This window comes from Somniosus microcephalus, unplaced genomic scaffold (genome assembly GCF_052327205.1).
Source record: "Somniosus microcephalus isolate GS21.2 unplaced genomic scaffold, FLI_Smic_1.0 unresolved_chr8, whole genome shotgun sequence".
NCBI lineage: Eukaryota > Metazoa > Chordata > Chondrichthyes > Squaliformes > Somniosidae > Somniosus > Somniosus microcephalus.
Genome location: NW_028225186.1, coordinates 11,285,763 through 11,292,411, shown reverse-complemented (window position 1 = coordinate 11,292,411; position 6,649 = coordinate 11,285,763).

Here is a 6,649-nt window from a genome sequence, read left to right as displayed (position 1 = left end):
GGAATATAAGAATAAGGGCGTCTTGCTACAATTGTGCAGGGCCTTGGTGAGGCCACACCTGGAGAATTGTGCACAATTTGGTTCTCCATATCTAAGGAAGGATATATTTGCCTTGGAGGCAGTGCAACGAAGGTTCACTAGATTGATTCCTGGGATGAGAGGGTTGTCCTATGATGAGAGATTGTGTAGAATGGGCCTATACTCTCTGGAGTTTAGAAGAATTAAAGGGATCTCATTGAAACATACAAGATTCTGAAGGGGAATGACAGCTTAGATGCTGAGAGGTCGTTTCTCTTGGCTGGAGTGTCTATAAATAGGTGACATAGTCTCAGGATAAGGGCGAGGACACTAAGACTGTGATTAGGAGGATATTCATCAATCTGAGGGTTTTGAATCTTAGGAATTCTCTGCACCAGAGGCCTGTGGATGCTGATTCATTGAGTATATTCAAGGCTGAGATAGATAGATTTTTGGACTCTAGAGTAACCTAGGAGTATGGAAATTGGGCGGAAAAGTGGCATCGAGATCGATGATCAGCCATGATCTTAGGGAGTCGTGTGAAGGGCCCAATATCCACTCCTGCTCTTATTTCTTATGTTCTTATAACCTGTTAACTTTTTCCCATTTTGATGAAAGTTCATCGACCAGAAACGTTAACTTTTTATCATTAGCCACGGATGTTGCCTGACCTGCTGAGTATTTCCAGCATTTTCAGCTTATTATTTCAGATTGCCAGAATCCACAATATTTAGCTTTCTTATCAGACCAACTTATCAGCAATTGCTAGTGTGCGCCCTTGGAGGTTGCATGCTCATGATGCAAATTTGCAGGTCAGCAATACAAGTAACGGCAAGTGTGAGCGAACATGCAGGTCTAGGGTGCACGGTGCATCTTCACAGGACTGCATTATAAGTAACGGCAATAGTGTACCCCCTGCTGGTCTTATGCGCATGATGCATGTTAGCCGGTCTGCAGTATATGCAATGGCAGCGTGCGCCTCCTGCTGGTGGAACGTGCACGGTGCATGTTAGCAGTTCTGCAGTATAAGTAACGGCAAGAGTGCGCCCCCTGCTGGTCTAGAGTGCACGGTGCATGTTAACAAGACTGCATTATAAGTAACAGTGAGTGTGCGCCCTCTGCTGGTCTAATAAACACGGTGCACGTAAACCGTTCTGCAGTATAATTAACGGCGAGTGTGCGCCCTCTGTTGGACTAAGGGTCACGCTGCATGTTAGCAGGTCTGCAGTATAAGTAACGGCAAGAGTGCGCCCCCTGCTGGCCTAAGGTGCGCGGTGCATGTTAGCAGGTCTGCTGTATAATTAATAGCAAGTTTGTGACCCCTGCTGGTTTAAGATGCACGGTGCACGTTAGTCGGTCTGCAGTATATGTGCGAATGCGAGAGCGCCCTCTGGGCGTTCATTGCAGAAAGTGTGATGCCATCAATCATTAAGGTGCTTGTGTTTGATATTTATTTTTTTACAAAATGTTTATTAAGATATTAAGTTCCTGACACTGAAATAATTCAACTCAGAGGGAAAAAATGAGCAATTCTTAAAGCAGATAATTTATTCTATGGGCGGAATGAATGTCTAAGTGGGTTACCGAGTGATGGTGAAAACATTATTAACTTTTCTGCCATTCAGCAGAATTGTTATGAACTTTGAGGCTTTTCTCAATTTATAGACTGTATTTTAAGGGGTTCAGTAAAAATGCTCAGTGTTTATGACACCGGGGTTCTGTGTGAGGAGCTGGTGAATTTAACAGGGTCAGCACTGAATGCTGGAAGTTCTCTGACAGTCTCTGTCTCTCTGAATGCTGCGGGTGGTGTGGGCGGCGCAGGGTTGATTGACAGCTGAAGGCTGTTTCTGGTTCATTAAATGCAGAATGTTCCTTCCAAATGTTTTTTGATTGACAGCTGCAAACGACTTATTTGTCTCAGGTCACATTAAGTGAATCATTCTTTGATCATTCCATGTCTGCTTTAAAGCTGTTTGCTGTCAGTCACGGAACATTCTGAATCTGTTTGACATGGATTTACTGTCATTCTCGATCATTCTCTGTCTTCTTACAATGGGTTAGCTCTCAGTCCCGGATCATCCCGTGCCTGTTGAAAATTGGTGTGCTGTGAGTCACGGAACACAACCATATAATAAAGAGGAGCAGGAGTAGGTGATATGCTCCGTGCAGCCTGCACCGCCATTCAATACGATCATGGCTGAACTTATACATCAATGCCACTTTCCCGCCCTATCCCCTGTCCCATGCTTCCCTTAGTGCCCTAAAATCTATCGATGTCAGTCTTGAATATACTCATTGACTGAACATTCTCAGCCCTCTGGGTTAGATATTTCTAACCATTCAAATCCCTCTGGGTGAAGAAATTTCTCCCCATCTCAGTCCCAAATGGCCGACCCCTTATCCTGAGACTCTGTCCCCTAGTTCTTGACTCTCCAATCAGGGCAAACAGCAGCTCAGCATCAACGCTGTCAAGCCCATTAAGAATTGTACACGTTTCAATGAGATCATCTCTCATTCTTCTAAACTCCAGTAAAAATAGGCACATTCTACTCAATTTCTCCTCATTTGGCAGCCCTCCCTTCCCAGAAATCAATCCAGTGAACATTCATTCCACCCCCTCCAAGGCAACTATATCCTTCCTTCGGTAAGGTTAACAAAAAGTGTGCATAGTACTCCAGATGTGTTCTCAAAAAAGCCCTAAATAATTGCAGCATTACATCCTTACTCTCATACTGCAAACCCCTTGTTCTAAAGGCTAAAAGCCCCTTTACGTTCCTAATTGCTTGCTGTAGCTGAATGTTACCGCCCTGTGATTCTTGCAGAAGGACATCCAAATACCTCTGAATCTGAAAACTCACTACTTTCTCACCATTATATAAAATATTCTGTGTTTCCATTCTTCCTAGCAAAGTGGATAATTTCACACTTCCCCACATTATACTTCATCTGACAACTTCTTGCTCACTCACTTAACCAGTCTATATTCCTTTGCAGCCTATTGCGTTCTCCTCACAGCATCCTTGCCCACTTGACTTTGTACCATCAGCAAACTTGGATATATTACACACGGCCCCTCATCTACTTAATTGATATAGATTGTAAATGGCTGAGGGTCAAGCACTGATCTTTCAGCACTCCACAAGTTGCAACCTGCCATTCCGAAAATCACACATTTATTTCTGCTCTCTGCATTCTGTCCGTTAACCAATCCTCAATCCACGCTACTATATTACCCCCCAATCCAATGAGCACTAATCTTCTGTAACAACCTATAGTGTGGCACCTTATTGAACGCCTTCTGAAAATCCAAATACACTACATCCACTGGTTCCCCCTTGTCTACCCTAATAGTTACACCCTCAAAAAATTCTGATTCCTTTGTGAAACACGATTTCTCTTTCACAAAACATTATTGTCTCCATCTTTTCTGATTTTCCAAGTGCCCTTCTACCACGTCCTTAATAATGGATTCCAACATTTTCCCTACTAATGATGTCAGGCTAACTGGCCTAAAGGGGAGAAAGCAGGCACAGGGTACTTAAATTGGATGATCAGCCTTGATCTCATTGAATGGCGGAGCAGGCTCGAGGGGCCGAATGACCTGCTCCTGCTCCTATCTACTATGCTTCTATGTTTCTGTGTTCTCTTTTTTCTCTCTCCCTCCTTTCCTGAACAGCGGGGTCACATTTGCTACCTTCCAGTCCACGGGGACCGTTCTAGAATCTAGTGGATTCAGGAGGATCAAACCCAATGCACGCACTCTCTGCAGCCACCTGTTATAAAACCAAAGGATGCAGGCCATCAAGTCCCGGGTTTTTGTCTGCTTTCTGTCACATTAATTTCTACAGGACTTTTACTTTACTAATATTAATTACTTTAAGTTCCTCGATCTAATTCGACACTTGGTTCCACATAATTTGAGGTATGTTCTTTGTGTCATCTACTGCAATGACAGATACAATATGGTTTGTTGTGTATGTACCTTTAAGGGAATAACTGATCTTAGACTGCAGTACTGGCAGTGACCACCCCTGTATAAAAGGCCCTAGCAGGCTTCCATAGTTTCAGTTTCAAGCTGCCTCTTGTTCAGTAAAGTACCTTTTAAACTGTTCTCCCGAAGTCCGTGTATTATTGAGGCGCGCACTTTAAAGTGGCGATGAGTAAGTTCGAACTCACCTGCAGTGTGGCATCATCTCACGGGGATCTCGCCTGAAAGGAAGGTCCTGGAGGGTCGTAGTCTGAGCAATGGGTGTCGACCGAGGGCAACCGGCCAAAGAATCCATCAGTGTTTGGAGAATTGCGGGAGAGACTGTGGTTCCAGCGAATCGTGCTGGTAGCAGGTAGCGCGCTGACGCTTCCGGACTGCGGTGGGCTCAAGCTCGATCGAGCAGCTCTACAAATCGGGCCGCGCAGCATCGCCGGGAAAAGAAAACAAGAGAGAGAGGGTGGAGCACGCAGGGCGCAGTCGGTGCTCGAGAACAGGACAGCGGAGAGAAACTAAACGGGGGGGAAGGAAAGCAAGATGCACCGAAGCTACGGGTCACCGTCATTACCCCGAAGAACCCTAGGAGCAGCATGGCAGTAAGGGGAAGAAACAAAAGCGCGGGAGGCGCCATTTTATCCCGTTGGGGAAGAAGCAAAAGCGCGGGAGGCGCCATTTTATTCCATTGGGGAAGAAGCAAAAGCGTGGGAGGCGCCATTTTAAACCGCCCAAGGTGCCGAAAAGTGGCAGTATCACTGCTTTCGACAACAAGGTAGAAGACTGGACCACGTATGTGGAAAGAATTGAAATGTACTGCAAGGGAAATGAGGTGGCTGGAGGTGGCTGATGGAAAGAGGGCATCGGTATTATTAAATCTGATGGGTGCGAGTATGTACGGCCTATTGCGGAGAAAAGTTTTGAGGAGATTGTTCATATCTTACAGGAACATCTAAGCCCTACACCACTGCTGATAGCAGAAAGAATCAAGTTCCATAAAAGAAACCAGCACAAAGATGAGAGCAATGCTGACTATCTTACGGAACTATGCAAGTTATCAAAGCACTGCCAGTTCAGAGCAGGACTGGCAGACACCTTACGGGATAAGTTTGTCTGCGGGCTCCAGAGTGATTGAACCCAGAAACGACTACTTTCAAAAAAGGACCTGACGCTAGAACAGGCTTTTAGCGTGGCAGTATCCTACGAAGCAGCAGCACGGGGAGCTACAGAAATACAACAGAAACCATAAGAATACAGCGCTAACGAAATGGCGTATGAAGCTGAAAAGTGCTATCGCTGCGGCAGAACAACCCATGAGCAGAAGGACTGCTGGTTTAAAGAAAAATATGCAGGCAATGCGGGAAAATGGGACATATAGCAAGAGTCTGCAAGTTGGGAAAGAAGACCAACACGACAAGAACTATTAAGGAACAGTACAGGAAAGTAAAGAAACTGACAGATAGTAGTTCAGAAGATCAGGAGAGTGATAAGGACTCCAGGAGCAGGCGACTAAGTTGTTTAAAGTTACACAACGTGATCGCAAAAGAAGATCACCGAACCATTTGGGTCACTCTCATGATAGCAGGGTCCCTAGTGAAGATGGAATTGGACACAGGATCACCCCTAACTGTCATGAATCGACGAGACTATGAGCGGCTATTCTCACACATACCCTTAAAGGACACGTCCATTGTATTGAAGACATACACGGGGCAAAAGGTCTACCCCAGAGGAAAAGTAAGGGTGCCAGTTGAATATAACGGAAAGGAAACACAGAAACTATACATGTATATACTACGAGATGGAGGACCACCATTATTGGGACGTGAATGGATCCGAAGACTACAATTGGATTGGCAATCCATTCTGGCACTAACTGTGACTGACACAAAAGATGATGACGTCGCACCTGGACGTCTGTCACAAATTCTAACAAGGAGTTGGGACTCTAAAAGGAGTAAATGCAACCATAAAGATTGAGGATAACGCAACCCCAACATTTTTCAAGGCCAGACTGGTGCCATACGCGATACGCCCAGCTGTGGAAGCTGAACTGGAGAGTCTGGAGCATTCGGAGGTGCTGTCTAAGGTGCACTGGAGCGAGTGGGCCACACCCATCGTTCCTGTAATGAAGAAAGCATTGAGCAGCACGCCTGCGGAGCCAAGGAAGTTTCGCATCTGTGGAGACTGTACACAGTACAGTATCCGCTTCCACGGATAGAAGATATTTTCGCCTCACTATCTGGAGGGAAACGTTTTACAAAGATTGACCTGGCTCAAGCGTATCTACAAATGGAGGTGGAAGAAGCATCTAGGAAATACCTCATGATAAAAACTCACAAAGGCCTTTACCAGTACAATCGACTGGTATTTGGGGTAGCATCAGCCACGGCTATGTGCCAGAGGGCAATGGAACAAGTCTTGCAAGGGATCTCGGGGACCCAGTGTTATTTGGACGACATCCTGGTTACTGGCGAAAATGACAATGAACACCTTGCCAACCATGAGCAGGTGCTCACGAGATTGCAGGAATATGGGCTACGAGCCAACCGTCCCAAATGCGAGTTCTTCAGGAGACAAATCTCGTATTGTGGCCAAATGATTGATGAGCAAGGGTTGCATAAGTCGCCGGACAAGATTGAGGCTGCAGTC